The sequence below is a fragment of the Armigeres subalbatus genome, chromosome 1 (assembly GCF_024139115.2).
Source record: "Armigeres subalbatus isolate Guangzhou_Male chromosome 1, GZ_Asu_2, whole genome shotgun sequence".
NCBI classification, from domain to species: domain Eukaryota; kingdom Metazoa; phylum Arthropoda; class Insecta; order Diptera; family Culicidae; genus Armigeres; species Armigeres subalbatus.
The window spans coordinates 27,804,225-27,829,920 of record NC_085139.1 but is presented as its reverse complement, the minus strand read 5'-3'; the positions used below and the strand labels follow the sequence as shown (position 1 = coordinate 27,829,920).

General features: G+C 39.5%; 1 pseudogene; it reads right to left on the bottom strand.

Annotated features, from left to right (window-relative positions):
- The window catches only part of LOC134206047 (disintegrin and metalloproteinase domain-containing protein 12-like), a 71,799-nt pseudogene extending 48,947 nt beyond the window's left edge, over positions 1 to 22,852 (bottom strand).
- Between the last annotated feature and the right edge of the window lie 2,844 nt (positions 22,853 to 25,696).

Sequence of the window (25,696 nt, the reverse complement as noted above, 5' to 3'; positions counted from 1 at the left end):
ATCGGGGATGGGAAGGAATTGATGATGCAGTTACTCGCCCACTGCAAGCCGAGAACACCTCTGCACTCGCCACGAGTTCCTGCGGAATTTTATTGGAATCGGGGGGTTAGGTTCTATGGCAAAGGTTCGTCTTGGTTAACGGGTTGCCAATGTGATATGTGAAAGGGTGGTGTATATACTATTTGGATGCCGGAAACGAGCTTTTTTGCTCATTTCGAATTCTTACAGTTACCTGCTAGAACTAATCAAGTTGTGTAGGTATAGGAGATGGAAACGGTATGAAAGGCTATTTCCAGTTCTAGCGATTTCTAGAACATGAGAAATATATGAAAAGATACAAAGTAGAAGGAATGGAACGGGCCTGGTATTGGACCCACGATCTCCTGCGTATGAGGCAGAAGCGGTAGCCTTATGACCACCAAGCCCGTTAAGAAGTTTGCCGCCTATTTTCCGAAAAATTCGCGAGCGTTTTTAGTGACGAAAGGAGGAGTGACAGCCAAGTATCTATCACAGCAAGTAACGTTCCCCTAAACAACCAGTCTTTGGGTGCAATCAACATCGATGATGACATGATCCTGAGAGCCGCAAATCAGCTAAGATCGTCACATAATCCCGGACCCGATGGCGTACCGGCCGTCTTCATCAAAAGGCATATCGACAGTTTGGTCGTCCCACTTCTTTTCTTGTTCAGATCTTCGATCATCAGTCCACAAAAAGGGAGACACACGCGATGTGAACAACTATCGAGGGATTATGTCATTATGTGCCGTCTCGGAGCTGTTCGAACTCGTCATTATGGAACCACTGCTTTCACACTGTAAGCAACTTCTTAGTGATGATCAGCACGGATTTCCTGTCGGTTGCTCAACTTCCAGCAATTTACTGTGCCTCACGTCCTACGTCACCAAAAGTCTAACAGAATAGGCTCAAACGGATGTTAATTATACTGACCTATCTGTAGCTTTCGATAAGATTAATCACTCATTAGCCATGGCAAAACTGGACCGAAACCAGTTCAGCAGCAATCTGCTGAACTGGTTTCATTCGTATCTTTCTGTTGGGGAATGCACTTCTAAAATGTTTCATGCACTATCCGGAATACCACAAGGGAGTCATCTAGGGCCACTGATCTTCCTGATCTTTTTCAACGATGTACACCTCGTTATCAGACGCCCTTGGTTGTCTTACGCAGATGACCTTAAAATGTGAGCCATGTGAAGGACCTCGACGTGATCCTAGACTCGCAACTAGTATTCAAGCAACACATCTCATTCATCGTCGACAAAGCATCCAGAACTATGGAATTCATCTTCAGAGTTGCAAAGAATTTCACCGACATATACTGTTTAAAAGCTCTCCATTGCTCTCTGGTGTGCTCGACTCTAGGTGCTGTTCTGTTGTCTGGAGTCCGTCTTACAACAACGGTGCTGAGGGAATCGAATCTGTTCAACGCCGTTTCCTTCGATTCGCGCTTCGTAGGCTACCTTGGCAGGATTGGTTTCGCCTACTGAGTGACGAAAGCCGATGTCAGCTGATCAACTTGGGGCTACTTCGCACAAGAAGAGATGACGACTGTGAAGTTATGTTGGAACAAATAGACCTGAACGTCCAGCCACGCACGCTCCGTAACACCCATATGTTGAGGCTGCCCTTTCGTCGTACAAATTATGGCATGCATGAAGCTATTTGTGGCCTACAGCGTGTCTTCAACAGAGTCGCATCACTATTCGATTTCCACGTCACACGGAGTATGTTAGGCCAAAGATTTTCATCGTTCTTCGTAGACATAAAAGACGAAGACAATGACAATAGGGGAAACCGCCAAATGTTGAACGGCTAATTTTGTCGCCTATTGTTGAACTCCCATAAGAAATGCACGTGCGTTCAACAATAGGCGAAGAAATTAGCTGTTCAACATTTGACGAATTACCCTACTTGTTTAATTGTTTTATACCTACTTTATATTATCTCTTGACAACATCTTTTCATGTACACTTTTTTTCAAATACTCTATATCATTGACGCTAAATGTAGCCTGTTGATGCAACAACAATAGAGAATAACGAATCTTCCTTCCTCTCGATTTCTTCAACCTTTTTTCATCTTTCTTCTTTCTACTTCCTTCTCCCTTTATACTTCATCCTTCTTCCTTCTTTCTTCATCCTTCTTTATGCTTTCTTCTATGTCTTTCCTCCTTCCTTTTTATTCTTGCTTCTTCCTTCATCCTTCTTTCTTCTTTTATGTTTATTCATTTTTTTTTTCATTCTCAATCTTTAAGTTTATTGAAGGTAATTCAAAATGTATAATGAATCCCATTTTAATTTAAAACGATTTGAATTTTAAAGCTATTTTTCATTTCAACGGTAGCTATATTTGGTTGCATGCAACATACATTTCTAATTTCTCGCCTCACTTGTGGCCAATCAAAACAATCTAAGTTTTAAAAAAATACCTAGGTGTGACGTCACGGTCTATACCGGCGATTTCGTTAATCTACAATATCTTTGTTTTCTCTTAGGTTTAAACACTATCTTTCTCAGTGGTGGTATGAGGATGTATTGGTGCTACAAAGTGTAGGGTTTCGGTACTTACAGCTCAATTCCGTAGAGGAGGTACTTTAACGACCGCGTACGAATCAACGATGTAGCTGGACCTGACGCCGTGTACCTGTGTTGGGCAAGCCACCGTAGCCTTGATCGATGGCTGAAAGTTGTGGTGATCTATCCGCTCTCGGGCTTGTAGCTCGGAATCGCCTAGCGCTGATGTAGCGTCTGCAGCGAAGGCGCTTCTCGAAGGCGAGATGACCCGAATGACGGGTAGCAAAGAGATCAACGTGGAGAGCGTAGCGTTCTTCCTTCTTGGGTTGGGAGGTGGTGGTGGATCAGACGGTGTTTACCATGGTTTCCTTCTTCCCGGGACGTGAGTCTAGGCGATTCGCACTGGCGGTGGCAAGCTTTCCCCAGTCAAACCTCTCGCGGATTTGTGCACCTTTTAGCTAGTGGTGCTCGCGAGGCCGAACAACTATATACCGATGACCACGTACTCTGGCTATATTCTTTGTGACCCGCAGTCACGATGCGAAGAATATCTCCAGGGAATCGCTCCCCGTCTGATTCTCGGCACTTGGTGTAACGTACGTGCTGTCGCTACCCGTATTGGCACTGGTAGCTTGTGGCTACGAACGAGGAGCGCGGTGCTTCTCTAACCTCCAATTCACCTACCCTCCAGCCCAATGGCAGCGTTCACCGCTGGTGACTGTGAAACCAAAAGCGAATTAGCACCAACTCATATACCACTCAAAACCAAGTATTTACCTCACTTCTTGTTTTGTCTATCTCCCTGCACTTTAATGTTTTCTTTATTCCGATTCACGTTATATTTCTGCTATTAAGAGATTTTTTTAAAATAATGTTTTACATTCTAGTAATATAGAGAGGTTCTTACTTTTGAACAATTTTTGCGAGGTTTGACTCACGATTTTTGTTTTTATGTTTACTTCGAATTGACTCTGAAAGTAGCTTTAGAAATCCACTATTACTATTTTACTCTATATCTTTTCTTTCCACAATTTACTTTGGCAAAAATCACTCTGAAAAATCTTCACTTTACTTAACGATCTGACTAGTTCGGTGGTTTGAATGGGAAAGATCGAAAGACTTTCCTTTCCACTCCAGGCCCCGAACGATTTCTTTTAAGTTTCCGGTTTCCAGTTTCTTGAGTTTGTTTTTCCTTCCAAAATTTTCTTGGTAATGAAACCTGATTGGTATCGTGAATTCTATTCTCCACCCGTATTCTATTTACTCCCATCATCATCCTATTGATTCGAGCACTAGTCGTAACGCCTGCCTAGCAAGCAGCAAATCCAATATAACTTGGGGATGTTCATAAAACGATTATGCATTCGTTTCAACTACTCACTAGCTACCTCGAACATTTCGTTTCTCACTTCTCACTATTCACTTTTCACTTCTACTTTTCGCCACTCGCTAACCACTTCGAACATCTCACTTCCCACTTCACGCATACACACACTTAATTAGAAAACATATTCAAACTATTCGGCCAAAAAGCATTCAGATACAGCCACATGGCGTTAGGCCAAATGACTATTTCGCCCAAATGACCATTTCGGCCAAATGACCGTAAACCGGCCAAAAGATTGGGTCCATCCAAAGTAATGGTGTGTCGGCTATACATCTCCACTTTTAACTATCGGAATCTATGTTTTTTAATTTAATGCACGATGAATACGATTAATTTCTGCGATATCACAGCATGATCAATTCATAACGGCAAAGCGCTAACGTCCTAGTTAGGGGATGCGGTGCCTGCTGCTTCCCATCAACTCCGTCAACTCATTCCACTTGTTGATGAGCACGATTTTCCCGACACCTGCCCATGATGTTTGCGATTTTTATCTATTTTGCTTCACATCTTTCCCGTCCATGCTTGGTATCGATTGCGGTTTTAGGCAAAGCAATCTATAAATGCATTAGTGAGGCAAGCCTGTATTTACGGTAGCAAGTCGAATACCTACCAGCATTCATATTTTTTCGTTTTCATTCGAGAAAATCAAATTGAAAACCGAACGCTACATTTGGGCTAAAGAGTTGGCAACATTTTATTCGCAAAATAAGGTAATGAAATATCAAAACAAAAGACCATAATCTTCAGTTTCAGCTAAAGTTTTGATAGTTTTATTTTCAGCAACCCGATGTTGGACGCCAATTGGCACTGCACAGTATTATTTTAATCTATCTGTGTTTGCGGTTTTGCGGTTGTTGAACTTGCATGCTGGGCCATGCTGGAGTTAAATTAGCGGTTTGTACATATTTTTTGCACATTACCGAACAGGAAAAAAAAGTTCAGAAAGATTGACAACATGAAACCGGCCGGCAAACGAGTGGTTGTTCGACTTGATGAAAAAAGGCAGGAGCTCTTTCACCTGTGGCTGGCTGTGTACATCATCGACACGGTCAGCAGCTAATGGGTTGGTAACTGGAGGGACGCACTCGGTGGTAAGTGACCGAAACTAGTTCAGCAGCGGTGGTTAGTGCGGTTTTGGGGATCTTGATTAGTCTCTCGATGCGCGCGTGGTTTCCCAACATCGATAATCTTCGAGTGCAGTTCGCGGTGCGTTGCTTGACGGTACGAATCGAATCGTAAAACGTTAGGACCGGCTGTTGCTGATTGAAACGTGATTGAGCGCGGTTGGGTTTTCTAATTCCAATTCCAATCAGGGTGCGAAGTGATGGATCTATTATTATGGGCCTTAGTAGGTGAAATGAAATTTTCTCCAGCTAGTGGTGAGAGACGAATTGTGCGATATTTTTTTGGAGGGATGCACTAAAGAACGGAAAAATGGGTATGACCCACTTCTTTCTTGGAAGAGTAGGATTCAGAGAAGTGAGAGATTTTTAAGTGCAGTTCCAAAAATAGGGCACATCTGGTTGAATTGCTTCGAGCTCTTAATTAGTCAGCAGATGTAAGAATTACTGATTGGGATTAACCCAGCAGTCTCGAATAGAGTCCGGTTAGAGACGTGACTAGGGTAAAACGACCTAATATGGAGGGGTTAAGCACCGTGTCAAAATAAAACTGATTTCAAAAATTCTTTAATAATTACCTGTTGAACTTTTTAACGTTGCAGTAGTCGAATAGGTTGCTCGTTAACTATAGTTTCGTAAATATTACGTCAATTGTGCTTAACTTATGTTGTTTTGTTTTTATCACAATAAAAACAAACCACCGCAATAATAGGACGCAGTTGCCTGGAAATCGATACCACAACAATAGGACCTAAACACTACCGCAATAATAGGCTCAAAGGATTCAAATTTTGAATGAAAAATGTTGATATTTCATAATTTTGAGCAAAATCTTGTTAAACAAAAGCTGTTCTAGTCGTTAATTCGACTAGTTTTAGCATATCCACAATTGTTTTTTAATGCTTTTCTATCCAGAATGGACTATTTTAACACTACCGCAACATTAGGACATACCACAACGATAGGACGTTTTACCCTATTTGCAAACACTTTAGCATGAACAAAATGCAGACTGTTAAACGGCGAGTCACTTTGCACCATTAGTGATTATATTTTCTAAGACATTAAGACCTAGAACCCAAAGAGCTATTGAAAATATAATATCGGATCTGCCATTGAGTTGTAACAAAATAAAATCGATTTTTTAATACTTTATCCCTGATTAACAACTATTGTCAAAAATTCAAGAATGAATGGGTGAAGCAAAAACATTTAAATTTTAAAAAAATAATGAAAAGTGCTTACCGACAATACTTGTTTTTTTAATGCTTTGCTTGTTTAATTATTAATAGAAATGCACAATCCTCGCACGGCCGGCATTTCAAATAAATACCTTGGCTTTGTTCCTTAAACGGGTTGTACATTACCTGAAAAAAAAGAAAATAAAAAAGGTTTATTCATTTATTTGACTTCGGATTGGCTTCGGATTGGAAAAAGAAATCTATTCAAACAATACAAATTTACTATTTTACAGTTATTGACTAAATTATTGGAATTGGTAATCAAATATTGAGAAATCAGAATTGCGGAGGCAAATTTGGGTTTCGATAATGGATTTGGAAAATGGAGATTAAATTTATCTATTTGTAGTTCTTATTTGTAGATTATGTTCTATACACTCAAAATATAGATTGGCAGTCGGATTCCGAGTGCGAGCTGGAGATCTGAAATCAGTATGGGGCTGTCCATAAACCACGTAGACTCTTGAGGGGGGGAGGGGTTTTGAAAAAGTCTACGATAGTCTACGAAGGGGGACGGGGGGGCTTACTAAAAGTCTACCTGGACTTTTTATTTTTTTAAACAATTTATACAGCAGTTTAATGCGAAGTTCACTCGTTTGATTTTTTTTAGGATTTTCCGTTTTTTTACTCACTGAAGTAAAAGTCATGGATTTCACCAGGAAATTCTTCTGTGTTGAGCAGGAAAATTCTCCAAAGTATTCTATAAAAACATTCGAAAAAATTTCAAAATCTTCACTTGGATTTTATTGCAGATTCTACTAGATTTTTCTTATTGTCGGCAGACACTTCTTTGGAAACTATAAACATTAATTACTATGTCTGAAACTTGATTATGCATATGTACAACATGTGATAGATTTAGTTCGGAAAAGGTATTGGAGGGTAACCGCCCCTTCGGTGGGCTTTGATCCCACGACCCCAGGATTATGGACGTTAAACTATGTCGTACTTCAATGGATTTTTTTTTATTTGAATTTACAAAAAAAAAAACATTTTGGAACATCCAAGAGAAAGTCTTTGGAAGAACTTGTAAAGGGGATTCTCCGAAGTTTCCGTGAGAAAACCTTCAACATATCCACTGGAGATTTTCTGGGAAGTCCCCGGAAATTTTTTCTTAATTTCGGAAATTCTTCGAAATTCTCATGGATAATACTTCGTAAATTTTTTCGGCAGTTCTAATGCAAATTCTTTGGAATTATCGATGGAAAATCTCCGGAATTTCTAAATAAATTGTTGAAAACTTCCACGAGAAATTATTTGAATTCCCCACCAAAATCTGTTTGAGTTTCCACAACAAAAAATTGTTTGCAGTTTTTGTAAAAAAGCTTTTGTAATTTTCATGAAAATTTATTCGATTTTTTTACGAGATATTTGCAAAAAAAATTTACTAAAAATTCTCCATAATTTCCACCGAATATTGTTCAGAAAATTCTTTGCAAGAAAAAAATTGCGAGATGAATTTAAAAAATAGAGTAGGAAAACAATTCCTAGATTTCAACAGGAAATATATCGGAATGTCCGTTTAAACTTAAAATTACCTCGGGAAATAATTCTACATTTTAACGGAGAAATACTCGGTTTTTTAACGGGGAACTTTTGAAATTTAGAAGAATATTCTTGGGATTTCAACAGACGATTATTCAACGGGATATTGCATGAAATTTTCAAGAAAAGCATCGGAATTATCACGGAGAGCTATTTGGAGTATTACCTGGAAGTTTTCAAGTTTAGCAATTGGGAGATTTTACGAAATTTCCACGCAAAATTATTGAATGTAAACTTGACATTCTCGGAATTTCAACTCGAAATTTCTCGAAATTCTGAAAATTCTTCGGTTTTCACAAATTTGAACCAGCGTTCAGAATTATAGGACAGATGCGTGGCAGATTTTAAGCAGTGGCGCGCCGATGCAAAAGTGTGGCGTACATTTCTAGGAGAAATCGAATGCAACAGAAATTAAATTACTTGGCTTTGAAATTTGATTTCCGGAGCTATGGACAGAGGATTAAATTTGATTTCCTTTCAAAATGATTTTTGTTTTATTGGATTTTGTTCAGTTTGATTTAGTTTTGTTTGAAATTCGAGTTTTATTGTAATGTTCACATGGAAATGGATCTGAATAGCTGAATTGCTTGAAATGTGGTTGATTTCCATATTTTTCCAATCACATATGATGTTTTGTAAAATTTGGAAAAGTTTACGTAGACTTCAAGGGGAGGGGGGAGGGGTTTCGGAAAAGTCTACGAAAGTCTACTAGGGGGGACGGGGGGGTTTGAAAAGGTGAAATTTCGGTCTACGTGGTTTGTGGACAGCCCCTATGGCGAAGAGCATCTAAGGTTCGATTTCTCAAAATTAATCACTTTCATCAAAAAAATATTTGGTAGGCATGGTAGCGGACACCTTCCTTCATAATCGGTACCAAATAGTTTTTCATGAAAAGTTTCTTATTTTGAGAAAACCCGCGTTAGATGACTTTCGCCATACAAATTTCTGGCGGTTAACTCTTGCTGGCTATTTTGCGCATAAACTATAGCGCCTGGATGTGACAGCGGCGGGTAGAAAATCAGCCACTGCCAATAATGCATTGGTGACGTGATGTAGATTTTTGATTGGATTCGTGGCGAATACCAATGCGGTTTCAAAAAGGACAATAAACAATGACGGAGATGCTTTCTACAGTCTTGATATATTCCGGGAATATAACTTTCGGATTCATCATCTGTTTGCGGACTTTGAGGATGCGTACTACTCAGTTAACTGTGGCAGACCATGCTTGAACACCGCTTTCTGACAAAACAGATTAGGGTGATCCGTGCAACGCTGGCTGGGTCTAAATCGAGTGTCAGACTTCTTCTTCGTGGATTTTGTATTGCTGAAATTGGCTCAATAAGTAAATTTATTCCAGTCTCCTAATTGTCGACTAAGATCAAAACCTACGGGTACAGACTTTCAGGGCCAGACAAACAGAAATTCATTTTTATGTATATAGATTTTCAATAACCGAACATTTTTTTCACATAGCCTCTTTGATGCCCTAAAACGTTGCCGAAGACACCGAAACGATTGGACAAGCCGTTTTTAGGCTTTTTTTTGAAAATGTTCAAAGTGTTTTTGCTTAGGACCTACTCAAAAGGATTCTATCACAAACTTCCGAATGACATTCGCCCAAATTCCATTTACCCAAATAGACCACACGCCCAAAAAAACCATTTGCCCGAATGGACCACATTAGCAACACAGCCGAATAGAATATTTTTTTTAGTATTTTTTTTTCATTGAAGTTTAGTGGTGCACTCTCTAGTTAGCAAGTTATCGCATACAGTTAGGCTACCTTTTTTGTGAGCGACTTACTTATGGGTCCTGTACACCTCCGGTGGTGCAAAGGGCCGACTTGAAAGATCTCCATCCTGAGCGTTGCCCGGCTATCGTTTTAACCTGTTTCAGTCGACTTTGCGAGTTTGCGTTTTTTGCGATTTTTCACACGCACTGAGCACTTTTGCGAGCACCATTCGCGTCAAAAAGGGTTTTAGTGATTTGGATATGCTCTGAGCATTTAGGCGAGCACCACTCGCGCTCTAAATATTTTAACGATTTTTTATTCACTTTTGCGAGCACCACCTGTGCTCAAAATGTTTTAGCGATTTGGATACGCGCCGAGCACTTTTGCAAGCTCCACTCGCGCTCAAAATTGTTTTAGCGATTTGGATACGCACCGAGTAGTGTGAGCACCACTCCCGCTTAAAATAGTTCATCGATTTTTCACTCTTACTGAGCATTTATGAGTTCAGTGCGAGATTTCTCTTGTTTCGGACAGCAGAACGACCGCGGGATCGGCCGAAATATTGTGCTCTGCATTGCGCAACCGTAATAAAAATCTGTTCAGTGCGAGATTTCTCTTGTTTCGGACAGCAGAACGATCGCGCGGACGGGCGAAATATTGTGTTCTGCATTGCGCGGCCGGTAATAAAGTTAATCATGGTTAGGGAAAATCACTGTGTATAAAGAATGGCACGGTCGTATCGCTTATCAGAGTGAATCCAGATCCAACGATGCCTACCAACTAACTGATAATCCTTCTTGTGGATTTTGTGGAGACGCAGAGGTAAACACGGTTTTCAAATAGCAAAAACCACCTACTAATATTCCTTACTCTTCCTAACTGACTACAAGGACGTGGTCGGCGCCGTTATTGATCATTTGAATATTTGAGTCACTGAAACTTGCACACTGAGAATGCTTGAACAATCCCAGTCAATCATTCAGTTGATTCTTTGTGCAATTTCACTGTTTCTGGTCAATCACGGAGTAGCAACCATAGATATGTGTATTCAGTCAAAGCTAAGCTAAGCTTTTCACTCTTACTGAGCATTTATGCGAGCACCACTCGCGCTCAAAATGTTTTGCGATTTCATTTCGAACTGAGACGTATGCGAGCACTATTTGCGATCAAAATGTTTTTGCAATTTTTCACACGCACTGAGCACTTTTGCGAGCTCCATGCGCGTCCAAAATGTTTTATCGAATTGGATATGTACTGAGCACCACTCGCACTCAAAATATTTTAACGATTTTTCACACGCACTGAACACTTTTGCGAGCACCACCAGCGCTCAAAATGTTTTAGAGATTTGGATACCCACTACCCACTTTTGCGAGCACCACTCGTGCTCTTTAGCGATTTGGATACGCACTGAGCACTTTTGCGAGCACCACTCGCGCTCAAAGTATTTTTAGCGATTTTTCACACGCACCGAGCACTTTTGCGAGCATCACTCGCGCTCAAAATGCATTTATGCGAGCACCACCTCGCGCACAAAATAGTTTAGCAATTTTTTACACGTACTGAACACTTTTGCGAGCACCCCTCGCGCTCAAAATGTTTTAGCAATTTTGATACGCACTGAGCACTTTTTCGAGCACCACACGTGCTCAAAATAGTTTTACGATTTTTCACACGCACTGAGCACTTTTGCGAGCACCCCTCGCGTTCAAAATGCTTTAGCAATTTTGATACACACTGAGCACTTTTGCGAGCACCATTCGCGTTCAAAATGTTTTGGTGATTTGGATACGCACTGAGCACTTTTTCGAGCACCACTCGCGCTCTAAATAGTTTAGCAATTTTTCACACGTACTGAGCATTTTTGCGAGCACCACTCGTGCTCTTTAGGATACGCACTGAGCACACGGTGTGTCTATGGGGAAATATTATTTTTCAAAAATCAGTATCTCTGAAACACCCACCACGTGAAAGTATATGCTCTCCTCTTTCATATAGTGGGTAAACTAAAATGTTCTATCGGGGGATCCAGAACAATTTTTATTTTTTTCACTATTTTTGGTGCAATCTCTATAGAAATTCCTAAATGATAGCCGATTTAACCCCCCCCCCCAAAATGTATGGAAAAATGACCCCCGATAGAACATTTTAAAAATGCACCTACAGGGGATGGACAAAATAATTAGGATAGGCAAATTTTAGGTAAAATTAGATGTGTTGTAGCTACCTTAGTTATCATCCGATTTTGACAATTCATGCATGCCTGAACTAGAAAATTAATGCAGTTTGACGGTATGTCCATGGAACCGACTATGGCCACCGGATTCCGGAGATATTCCGGATTTTTCGGAGGTAGGTTCAAAACCGTAAATTTGAGGTGGATATTAGGAGAAGTTGTAGTTAAAAATTGAATAATATTAGTAACCACAAATGAAGTAGGGCTCTTGCTGATTGGAACCATATATTGAGATTTAGAATCGGACCAGAATCAAGTGAGATATGGCCATTTCTTTAAAATCGGTTCCGATCGATACTTATCAAAGGGGTCAGGCCAAAACTTCATTTGAATCTCGCTTTTTGATAGATCGTCCACTATGATTTCATTCTAGAAGGCCTCTAATGTGTCCAGAATGAAAAACCAATTGAATAAACGAATTCTGGAGTCGCTGGGATGTCCCCGGGGAACCTGTGGAAGGGGACATTTTAGTTTTACCACCAAAACCGGTCATTCGACGGCTCTTTTTTCATGGTTTTCGATCAGGAAGCGAAGTATGAATAGAAAATGATCCATTGACGGCTCTAACCGCTACCAGGATCTACGGATTGGCCCCGGGGAACCTGTGGAAGGGGACATTTTAGTTTTAGCACTAAAACCAGTCATTCGATTTTTGATCAGGAAGCGAAGTATGAATATAAAATGGTCCATTGACGGCTCTGACCGCTTCCAAGACCCACGGATTGCTCCTGGAGAATCTGTGTAAGGGGACATTATATTTTAAGCATCATAACCAGTCATTCGACGTCTCTTTCCTAGTGGTTTCGATTAGGAATCGAGAAATGAATATAAAAGGGACCATTGAGGACTCTGACCGCTTTCTGGACCTACAGATTGGCCCAGGAAACCTGTGGAAGGGGACATTTTAGTTTTAGCACCAAAACTAGTCATACAACGGCTCTGTTTTCATGGCTTTGGATCAGGAAGCGAAGTATGAAGTAGGCAGGTTCCCCGTGAGCTATCCGTAAGTCCAGAAAACGGTCAGAGCCGTCAATGGTCCATTTCTTGTTCATACTTCACATTTTGATTAAAATCCATGAAAAAAAGCCGTCCAATGATTGGTTTTTGTGCTGAAACTAAAATGTCCCTTCCCATAGGTTCCCCGGAGGCAATCCGTAAGTCCTGGAAGCGGTCAGATCCATTAATGGTCCAATTTATACTCATACTTCGCTTTCTGATCAGAAATCACGAAAAAAAGCCGTCGAGATATTGGTTTTGGTGCTGCAACTTAAATGTTCCTTTCTACTGGTTTTCCAAGGGGAATCTGTAGGTCCTGAGAGCGATCAGAGTCATCAATGGTCCATTTTATATTAATACTTTACTTATATAAAAGAAGAGCTGTCGAATGATTGATTTTGGTGTAAAAACTAAAATTTCCCCTCCCATAGGTTCCTCGTGGGCAACCAGTAGGTTCTGGAAGCGGTCAAAGCTGTCAATGGTCCTTTTATATTTATACTTTGCTTCCTGATCGAAAACTTATAATAAGAGCCGTCGAATAACTAACTTTAGTGCTAAAACTTTTATGCTCCCTTCCACAGGTTCCCCGGGGCCAATCCGTAGGTCCTGGAAGCGGTCAGAACCGTAAATTGACCATTTTATATTCATACTTCGCTTCCTGATCGAAAACCATGAAAAAGAACCGACGAACGGCTGGTTTTGGTGGTAAAACTAAAATGTCCCCTTCCATTGGTTCCTCGGGGCCAATCCGTAGATCCTGGAATCGGTCAGAGCCGTCAATGGACCATTTTATATTCATACTTCGCTTCCTGATCGAAAACCATGAAAAAAGAGCCGTCGAACGACTGGTTTTGGTGGTAAAACTAAAATGTCCCCTTCAACAGGTTCCCCGGGGCCAATCCGTTGATCCTGGAAGCGGTCAAAGCCGCCAATGGACCATTTCATATTCATACTTCGCTTCCTGATCGAAAACCATGAAAAAAGAGCCGTCGAATGACTGGTTTTGGTGCTAAAGCTTAAATGTCCCCATTCACAGGTTCCCCGGGGACATCCCAGCGACTCCAGGATCCGTTTATTCAATTGGTTTTTCATTCTGGACACATTAGAGCCCTTCTAGAATAAAATTATAGTGGACGATTTATCAAAAAGCGAGATTCAAATGAAGTTGTGGCCTGACCCCTTTGATAAGTATCGATCGGAACCGATTTTAAAGAAATGGCCATATGTCACTTGATTCTGGTCCGATTCCAAATCTCAATATATGGTTCCAATCAGCAAGAGCCCTACTTCATTTGTGGTTACTAATATTATTCAATTTTTAACTACAACTTCTCCTAATATCCACCTCAAATTTACGGTTTTGAACCTACCTCCGAAAAACCCGGAATATCTCCGGAATCCGGTGGCCATAGTCGGTTCCATGGACATACCGTCAAACTGCATTAATTTTCTAGTTCGGGCATGCCTGAATTGTCAAAATCGGATGATAACTAAGATAGTTACAACACATCTAATTTTACCCAAAATTTGCCTATCCTAATTATTTTGTCCATCCCCTGTACGTGAAAGAGGAAAACCTATACTTTCGTGTAGTGAGTGTTTTAGAGATACTGATTTTTTGAAAATAAGCCTCTTCGGACAAATACACCGTGAGCACTTTTGCGAGCACCACTCGCGATCAAAGCATTTTTAGCGATTTTTCACACGCACCGAACACTTTTGCGAGCACCAATTGCGCTCAAAATGTTTAGCAATTTGGATACGCACTGAGCAGTTTTGCGAGCACCACCCGCGCTCAAAATGTTTCAGCGATTTGGATACGCACTGAGCAGTTATGCCAGCACCACACGCACTCAAAATAGTTCAGCGATTTTGCACACGTACTGGGAGCACCACCCCACTATGGGGAATAGGGTGGCCATTAATCGAAAAATTTACTATCTCCAATCTGTCTAATTTATATAACATATGAAAGCATATATCCTAGATAAAAGAATCGGAAAATATTGAAGTGTTATGTTTATTCAGTCAAAAGATATGGGCTGGCGAGGTAAAAAAAGCTCATACAGTCAAACCTCCATGAGTCGATATTGAAGGGACCATCGACTCATGGAAATATCGAGATATGGAATAGGAAATCCCTAGGAAACTGTTTGAAGGGACCATCACAGTAACCCAGAAAATATTTTTCAACATAGCAAAATTAGCTTCCATGAGTCGATATCGAGTCATAGAACATCGACTCATGGAGGTTTGACTGTAAAAATAAAAAATCATTCTCAACTTTGATTTGAATTTTTCTTCAAATATGAGGTTTTGCATACCATTCCAAAGCTTATAACATCAGCTTTTCGATAGTTTGATTTGTTTTGGACGTAAAGATTAATATCGAAAAGTTGTAGAAGAAAAACTATCATTATATTAATTCTCCGCTATAAAATGGTCCCGCAAACCTAATGTCCCCAAATGTCCCCTAATCTGAAAATTGGGGAATAAAATATAACCCTAGTACCACCTGAGTGATTTGCTTGCGCATATTTGCGCTTTTACGAGAAATCTGCAATCAAAATTTTCTTGAAAAATATGGTTTTTATTCTCTATATCTCGTAATGATTACAAAATGAACAACATTATTACCAGAAATATATTTTTTTGCTATTTTATATATACTGTATTAAAAACAAACAAAAGAATTTTCAAAAGAACTTAGTGAAAACCGATCGTAGTAAGCATCGCGACCAGACGAGAAAAAAAATCGTATCGTCAAAATTTTGCATTTGATAATCGCCGTCAAAATAATACATTCGGCTGGTGCTACGGCGAATAATTTAGTGATTGTGAAGTTCAAATACTGTGAGGCCAAGTTTTGGGAATTTGAAAGTGAACGAATTGCACTCGCCGGATTAGCACCCCAAGATAAGGACCTTGGCCAACGAAGGTGCAGCATCTATTGAGTTGGTTGAACGGCTGACGTTCGGGTGCCTATTCGTCGGATTTCCCATCCCTGCGATTTACCACTGCGAAGTCTTCGGTCCACTACAGCATGTCGCAAAAAAGAAATCTTCGAAGGGTCTACAAATTACCTTTGATGTCGTCTACTGTTCCTGCTGAATCTCAAATTCAAGATTGAAGACTGAGTATCATTTTGATTATTTTGATAAGTTTTTCTACTATTGTTCTACTTCTACTATATTTTACATCTTTGATATTTTAAATTTATATACTATTATTGGCATTACATCCCCCACTGGGACATTGCCGCATTATAGCATGTTTATTCAGCACATCCACAGTTATTAAATGCAAGGTTTCTAACACAAGTTACCATTTTCGCATTTGTATGTAACGAGGCTTACACGATGAAGGTTTTATGCCTTGGGAAGTTTAGATAAATTCCAACCAGAAAAATTCCTAGACCGAACCGGAAATTGAGCTCAGTCACCTTCAGCATGGTCTTGCTTTGTAGTTGCGCATCTTACCGCACGGCTAAGGAATGTCCCGTTTACTATTTACTATTATATATATTTTAAATTCTCTATGTACATTTGTGTAATTGCTATTTCTACCACATTTTAAAAATATTTTGGTTTATTCTCAGGCCCGTCACCTTGAAAAAAATGCTTTAGATCTCCTAAGGTCCTTTTGCAGAAATCTTTGAGTTCATGTAGGATTTTAAAGACATCCTTCGCAGCTGAGCTGGCAAAGCACGTGTTTAGGGAGGCATGCATATGCACATAGAATATTTTTAAAAAAATTTCAATGCATCGTAAATACAACACTTTATGAATCTTTATCCTTTTGAAATGCTAGAAAATGCTAAATATGTCGTGAATCCCTGTCGAAATTTCAATCTACAAGCTTTGAAATGTGGCTCACCCAATATTTAACTTGTAAATCTGGCTCTAAAGAGTAAACAAAATAATTTCTTAGAAACATCATTGTCGAATATCTACCAATGAATTACTTTTATAATGTTGTTTAATTTCTGATGCACTTTTTCCATCCATAACGTCTGGAAAACAAAATATTGCTTTCATATTCATTTCATTCATTTGTAGAGAGCGTTATTTAAGATGGCGAATTTTTAACAACGAGTACAACAATATCGCTAGACTCGATGTGGACGCCCTGGAAATATTGCTGAGCTGAACCAATTTAACTGTAGCAGCGGCAGCAGCATACTTGACATTAAGAGCCATCGGAACTTACACAGCTATGAAACTTATGAGTACCTTCGCATCCACCGAATCGGCCACAGTTGAGTATTGTGGCCACAATTATGATGAAATCAAAGTAGGACGAGAAGCAAAATTCATGCATGAACCATATGTTGTTTTCTTGGATATCTCTGGTGCATCATGTTCAAACCAGGAACAGGAGTGAAAAAACTAATCCGGTGAGCACGTTCCAATTCTTTACTTTTACAATGATTATTTCATTGCTTCATAACCATAAAAACTCATAAAAAAATGTCACTAAATACGTACAGGGCATCGTTTGCTGCTATTGCCGCGGATATTGTGGGAGACCCAGGTATTCGGTTCACGCTTTAGTTAGCAACGGTGGCTCTTCTCGACCTTCTATTCCCTGAGTAGTTAGTACGAATAAGGGCGTCCTTGTGAAGTTTTGCTGTACCTGTTATGAACTACTAGTACATCCCATTCCCTACACTTTCTGAAGAAACATTACTTTCTTCAGAAGTGAATCCTTTTTGTAGTACTAGTCTTCGTAACGAAAAGGGCACCATTACCGAGCATGAGATCTGATCAAATTATTCGTAGTACTACTTGACCAACACCCCCAGCTGGGTGAGGGATAGAGGATGACACACACACACACTGTATTAAAAACAAACAAAATAAAAATTCCCAAAAAAAAATTGTGTTTTGCGTAGGAATTTTTTTGAAGGGCTAACGATGGCCCTTAAAGGGTCAAAAAGTAGTTCCTGGTTGTTCATTCTTATAATATATGTTGCATAGAAACAGTTTTCATTGAAAAAATATTTTTGGCCACTGATTTGTATGAGAATTTCCCATAGTGCACCCGCGCTCAAAATGTTTTAGCGATTTGGATACGCACTGAGCACTTTTGCGAGCACCACTCGCGCTCAAAGTATTTTTAGCGATTTTTCACACGCACCGAGCACTTTTGCTAGCACCACTCGCGCTCAAAATGTTTTAGCGATTTGGATACGCACTCAGCACGGTCCATCCTTTTCCGATGCAGAGTTTATTAATTTTTAAAAACACTCAGGTTATCTGGTGAATTGAAAATTAACGTAAAGTCTTAATTATGCCCGGCAAGGATCGCCAAATGTGTGGCCTCGTACCATCGGAAAAGGACCAGCCGAATACGTTAGGTAATTGTTGGGGACAAAATTGTACTTACGTGTCGTCAGTAACTTATCAGGGGATCCGTAACTTATCAGGGTTGCTTTGGAAACGGGTTATAAGTCATGGCCTACTGACGCTCAATTCGAATTATGCCGCGTTGGTGCGGTCGCGTATTTATGGCGAGTCACGTGAGATCGATAAGATAGATATCGGCAATGGATATTATGCATATCACACACTGACAAACGAGACATGAAATTATTATAAATTCATGGCACACAACAAGGTCGAAAGCGTGCTCATTCATAAATGAAAACGAGGGCTTGACATTTTGAACTTTAACATCTGTAATGCTTGGTAAATTAGTATAATGATCATATGGTCGGGGTTCAGCCAAACCGCACCAAGCGGCTTTTCAACTGACTTATGATATTTTGTTCGCAAAAGTGAAACGGAAAGTATTTTACATCAATTCACACAAACATTTGTTGTAGAATATCCCCAATTATAGCGTTGAACGATATCCGATTCGATTTATGATTAAATGAATCTGTTACACGAAATTTTTTTACAAAAATATTGGAAATTTTTCATTGGCGCTTGGTGTGATTTGGCAGACCCCCGACCATATGCAATGCAATTTAGTGTGGATATTTATGACAAATTTAAAGGAACTTTTTAGAAAATTAGATAAATAACAATATATAGAATGGGTTGTTAAGTTATGTCACCGGAAAAAAATTTGCTCACCCAAAAAAATAATGCAGGGAATAGAAAATCTTTTTAAGGACAGCATCTATATATTAGCATTTAGTGTTGATGTCGCGTAGTTATGGTTGAATCGACCAAAAATTATTTGATATACGCAACGTAAAATGTGACGCTATATCTTATATCGTATTAATAATGTTTCTGACCATGTTAGTTTTCATTATGCGGGATGTGAAGTAAAAATCCTAGGGCATGATTTATATTCCATAAAATCTGCAAAAATAAGCACAATTAGAAATTAAACAAAACAATAAACTATACGCAACCAAACAATTGTAAAAAACTTGAAGAAAGTTCGATATATTAAAAAAACAATTGTGTTTATAATTTCTGCAACAGTCTATAGTATTCTTTTCTGGTTGTAGTTGCTGTTTACACTTTACTTGCAAAACCTGCACCATCCGTTATGCATCCCTATAGGATCAGAAATTGCCATAGCGCTCTAAATATTGTAGCAAGACAAATATGAAATTCACACATTTGCCCTTCAACGAGCATCGCTTGCTTCTGCCGACTGCAATTTCACACAGAGGTGACAATCACAAGATCACGTGGAAAATATACAAAACAAGAAAATGTCGTTGCAAATGTTCAGTCATATTGTCCTATGCTAAGCTGCTTACTGACCTCAGACATTCACCTGGAACTTCTTTTTTTTTCATTTGCTCCTTATTTTCTTCGATTTTTTTGACCATCCTTTCGCAACATGACTATTTATGGGAACATGTAGCTCAACCTTTGCAGCCTCGGCACATGCACCATATAGGTAAGTATTAATAAGCACAAGTGCATTCATTTCGGTAGGAGTGTTCTTTCGTTTCACTATTGGAGGTACAGCAAGCAGTCTCATTTGGAAGGCTATTGCGGTTTTCGATTGGAAGATAAGCTGCAAATTACATTTTCTTCCTCGCAGCTTGTACGAATCACGATTTGCATATACCTATAGAGTTGTGGGTAGCAACTGAAAATGGCAATTTTTATGTGTGATGCTGATGGAGATGTGAGATTTACGACGGTAAATTGCACCTTTGCCAACGATTTGTGTTGCAAACTGAATTATTGATTTATGTAAATAATTTGCCATGTCCGCTGGATGAATGTTCGATCGGTGTCAAATTTAACTATGGAAAATCGAAGGTTAATGAAGGCAGATCCCAACAATAATGAGCAATAATTGGGTTCAACAATGTGAGGCGATTTCTTCCCTCATCATCTCGTTTGAGTATATTTTGCAGATTTCCTTATTATGTCTGAATGCAAGCTTACGAGTTTCCCCCAAAATTGATGGGATTGTATTCCACGTATGCATTATTAGCAGCGTGCCATTCGTGTCAGTTAGAAACATAGGATGGATAGGAGATCTATTTGGACACTATACCACTATTACTAGCCTTGACGTCGAATTTCAACAATGATTAGATTATTGTTTTTATGGTTAGTACGGTACTAGTGATGCAAAGCCAAGTCCATTTTCTTTTCAGTCGAGTATTTGACACGATTTTTTTTGCGCAGCCAAGATATTTAACAGCTCTTACTTATTCTCTTACATTACTCAATTATTTTACATTTATTTATTTTACATTTATCCATTTCGATGCGTAATTACATAAACTATGTTAATGGCTACATCGTTTCATAGATTGCCGAGCGATACAAATGGTAAGGAAATCTTACAAACGCTACTTCGGTATACGACATAATCTCCAAGAAAATTTACCTTCAAGCTGTTGCTACACAACAATGTTGAAAGTTTTGAGACCGTGGCAAATTCCAGGTATTCCATTTCCATCCTCTAGCAGAACAGCTGTTCAAATTTCATCCCATCAATCTTCAAACCGGAATATACCTGCCTAGTTACCTTTCATCTCGATTCATTTCGTTTGCACTTCAACTTTTATCCGCTCTTCCTATCCTGGAACCTACCCCGGTGAGTAAAGCCCACTTCGTCACTATGACAGCGGTCCCAAATAGACAACTGGTCAAAATTCAAAAATTTGATTCAAATTCAAAGATTTGATTGTTCTGTGTAATCATTTGAATTGTCATCCTTTCAGAATATATTCAATATGTGGAATATATGTGGAATAAAATCTTCCATTAGATATATTTTTGGTGTTATTTCATTTTAAATTTGGAACTCAAGTTCTGCCATAATTATGCTATAATTTAGACAGAATTTCATGCCGATGCCATAAATGTGACTACTTTGACCATTTGTGTTTGCCGGTGTCCTGTTTGCTTTCACAGAAATTTGCAATTAAGTTTCGACATCCTGTTGCGCTTTGGCACAGAAAGGTTGAAAGGATCTGTGTCTATTAATCGTGTCAAACAACAACAACAACAACAACAGTGGCATACATACAATTTGCAGCTGAGTCTGAATGGAAATGCACCGACCCTATTGGAACTTGTTCGGCTAAGGCTAAGCTGCGGGTTGCCAAATGGAAATGTCTTGTTTTCGTGTCTCCGCTCGGCTTAATTTTGTTTTTCTTGCGAATTTGACAACGCCGCTTGTCGGACAGATGATAATCCGGAAGAAGGCTGGGATGAATCGGTAGAGGGTGTTTGTCTTGCATTAGTAATGCAAAGCGATAATTAACAGGTTGTCATTTTTTCACAGTCTGAAGAAAATAATAATTCTATTCACAACTGTTTCAATGTTTCTTCCATTTGAGATTTTTATCCAACAGTTTCTAAATACCTAGGTATAGAAGAAGGTTTTATGTCTTTTCCTCATCATTGCATTTCTTATATTTTTAGAAAGCTTTCCCATGTTATTTGAAGAATACAATTCCGAGTGAAGATAATTTTTCGAGCCTGTTAGTGATTACCATCAAACTGGAACGATGTTCACCAGACGATACCAAAAAAAATGTGGAAGAGTGACTCATCAACAACGTCGCCGTAGTCGCAACTGATTCATGTGTTTAATTTGTTGCCAGCAGACGTCCGACAACCAACGATGTGCTAATTTTTTTAAAGCACTGCTTCCATCAAGCCTTTAATGATCCACATGGTTGCGCTTACTTGGGGGAAGAAAAGAGTGCATTCAAATTCACAGCTTGGCTCTCGGTCTCTCTGTCTATCCAGGGTAAGGGTTTCTTTGCTATTAATGCATTTTATGTCATTCTAAGTAGCACTTATTACTGCTGCTTCAAGCAACTGTCGGCAGCAGCGAGTGAAAATCATCGTCATTCCGATTCGGAATGGATCCGGTCTGCGAAAATGGGTATGAATTGTGTACCATTTAGGGAGGAATGCCCCGGAAGGTAGTGCCGGTCGCCGGTTGGTTAGAATCTGACGCATTGGACCGAGGAATTTTGATGAGGTACGGTGAGCGCTTTGTGAGGGTTTTAACATGATGATTGGATGAGATGAGACATTGCAATGTCTGAAATTCCACAAAAAAATGTGCAAAACCGGTGGGAAATGGTTTGAGTAATCCAGACATTTATTGAAAAATATATCTAAATTTGATTGTTTGATCAAAAAAGATTAAAAAGCATTCGGATTCGAATAAAGTCAACATCTTATTAGGATATCAAACCTTAGCATTTCTATACTTGAATGCGAGTCTGCTTAAGGAAGTGCCCACTTACTGTTTGCTCCCGGTGTAAGTCAAACTCAGTGATTTTAACTCCTGTTAATTGTAGTGTGTTAGTTGAAAACAGACATTTAGCTATCGTTATCCATGATGTTGACACTTTCCTCTGTACGGCATCTTCCTACGTCTTCATCACACTACGCCAACACTGACTGCATGCTTTCTGATTCCAATTAGCTGTAATTAACCGCACGATAGTAGTGTTTTTCTCCTCTTTTACGACGTAGAGGTATCCAGCTTGCTTTGGAGTCTCGTTCGGACGGTTGGCAAACATGTCACCCGGTTTCACCCGACCCGATGACGAGAATTCGCACAACAAACGAAATAAACTGGGTCGGACCATGTGGCCGAGTGGCAACGTCTCCGTCAATTACAGGAAATTGCTCCTAAATTATCGTTGATTAAGCGGAACCGGCGATTACCTCTGCGTATATTCGAACGAATGTATGTCTGCCGTTATACTATTCGACGCTAAGATCCGATGGTTCGTCTCCGAGCAGGGTATAGGCGAATGCACTCATGAGAACGCAAGATGACTCCCATCCATCGAAAGATGAAACATTTCCGATGATTGATGAAGTCATTCATCAACCGGTTGTAAATATTGGACGCGTATGCTGCTAGGTATGAGTTAGTAATGCAGCGTTTCTCGGTTGGATCGTTTAAACCATTCCAATGGGATCACAAATCCGTAATTCACGACTTGTGGATTGAGAAATACTATGTCGCAAAGCTCTATGAGAGCCATTCCCATGCGTCATTTGGTCGCCATTCAGCACAGCTGGTACTATATCAGCTTGAATACGATTACTCTGTCTTATACACATCTCTATCGTGGTACATACTGGAAGCTGAGGAAATAAATGGGGCCATTGTCCCATCGATTTCGTCGTGTATCGCAGCAAAAGCAACAGTAACAGATGTTCCCATTATTATTGGAGCCTTCTTCGTGCTTTATTTTGTTATGCTAACACAAAAATCAAATTTATTTTGAATGATTCCAAGTCATATTTTCGAAGTGGCACGTCAATCTCTGTTACTTTGATGTAGTTCTTCGATAGCAGGAGTTTTTTTTTTACGAAATTGTAACCGTTTGGTCTGCAATGTAAAACTTGGATTTAATTCCTCGTGTTTTTTAGGACCTCTCTTTCTCTACCTTTCATTTGGCCCTTTCCGTCCAGCACACGCGCCTAACCGTAAAAGACCGTGGATCCTCAAAGAAGGACCTTTCTCTCGAGCCGTAGGCCATGACCGCAAAAGAGATCCCCCCTCGGTCATTCAAATGGCTAAACCATGGCCGGCCGATCGCGCCTACGGGGAAGACGCCTGCTCATCATTGACCAATGAACGGTGGGGAAAATCCTGCCCAAAAAGGTACCTATTTATTGCGGCTACTTGCTGCGCCGGAAAAATGCCTTTCCTAATGGCAAAATCCACGACAAATCGAATGATGCTATTTTCACGCGCCGGAAATTATGAGAACTGGCCGTTTTGCCCAAATTACTCCTAAAAAACATATTTTTTCTATTACAGCAGTGATTTAAAATCAATTGCGGCAAACTATTTCTATGTTTCTGATGTTAATTAAGTAGAAAATACGAGTGGTATCTATTTCGATCTTCCATGACTGTAAGTAAAACGGCCATTTACTCCTGAAATCGTATTTTTCTATGAAAACTACAATTTAAAATCAATTACTGCTGATTATTTCCATGTTTTCTGATGCTAATTTAGAAGAAATTCCGGATCATGGATCATGACTGGAACAGCCCTTTTTGCCCCATTCACCCACGAAAATCGTATTTTTCTACGACAGCTACAATTTAAAATTGATTTTGACTAACGATTTCTGTATTTTCTAATGCGAATACGAATGGTACCGGCCTTGGACTTTCACTAAAAATGGCCGTTTTGCCCCATTTACCTCTGAAAGCCAATTTATCATATGATCACTAACTTAAAATCGATTGCGGCTAATTTTTTCTATTAATGCAAATTCAGTAATAACTATACACGATATATATATTCCAGCCTTGGATCGTGACTAAAAATGGCTAATATGCCCCATTAAAAAACAATTTTTGTATGACAGCCAAGATTTAAAATCAATTGCAGCTAGGCATTTCTATGTTTTCTAATGATAATTTGTAAGACAATTCGGTTGTTACATATTTCGGCCTTGGATCATGACTGCAAGTGGCCGTTTTGCCCCATTTGCCTCTAAAATTCCATTCTTCTTCTTCTTCTTCTTATTGGCATTACATCCCCACACTGGGACAGGGATTGAACTTATCATTTCATTATCATTTAGTATTCAGCAAATAACTTATTCCAGAGGCGGAATTCCGAAAAGTGTTGTATGGCGGACTTCTAGCGCTATTTCCCCTCTACAATTTTGTCTAAGGGTGCATTGCTCTATGTCTAATATTTACAGCATGAGACCCTAGTATCATTCAACATACTAAATGATAATAACACTTATTATATTTTTATTATATTATGTGATACTAGCGTTTAACTATGTAAATATTAGACATAGAGCAAGTTGTAGAGGGGAAATAGCGCTAGAAGTCCGCCATACAACACTTTTCGGAATTCCGCCTCTGGAATGAGTTATTTGCTGAATACTAAATGATAATTAAATTTTTTTTTTTTGTGTCTTTATTAAAGAGACTTTTAGTCCGAGGCTGGCTCGTCTCCGATGATAATTAAATGATAAGTTCAATCCCTGCACTGGGACAGAACCGCCTCGCAGCTTAGTGTTCATTAAGCACTTCCACAGTTATTAACTGCGAGGTTTCTAAGCCAGGTTACCATTTTTGCATTCGTATATCATGAGTAGGGTGGTCGGTATTGGCCATTTTTGTCAAATACCGGTTTTCGGTATTTGATGGAGTCAATACCGGTAATACCGGTAGAATACCGGTTTTTGTGAATATTTCAGGTAGTAAAAGAAAAACTTTTGATTTGGACTTCTGGATGAAAAACAATATTTGTTGACAAACTTCAAATGTTAAAATCATTGCTTGTTGAGCTGGGCAAAGCGAATCTTAGGGTGAAGCCAGAGTAAACGCGACGTGCGATGCGACGCGACAGTGCAATTTGACAGCCTCTTGATAATGATTGTTATTATTTTACGTGAGTCGCGTCGCGTCGCATCGCACGTCGCGTTTACTCTGGTGGGCAC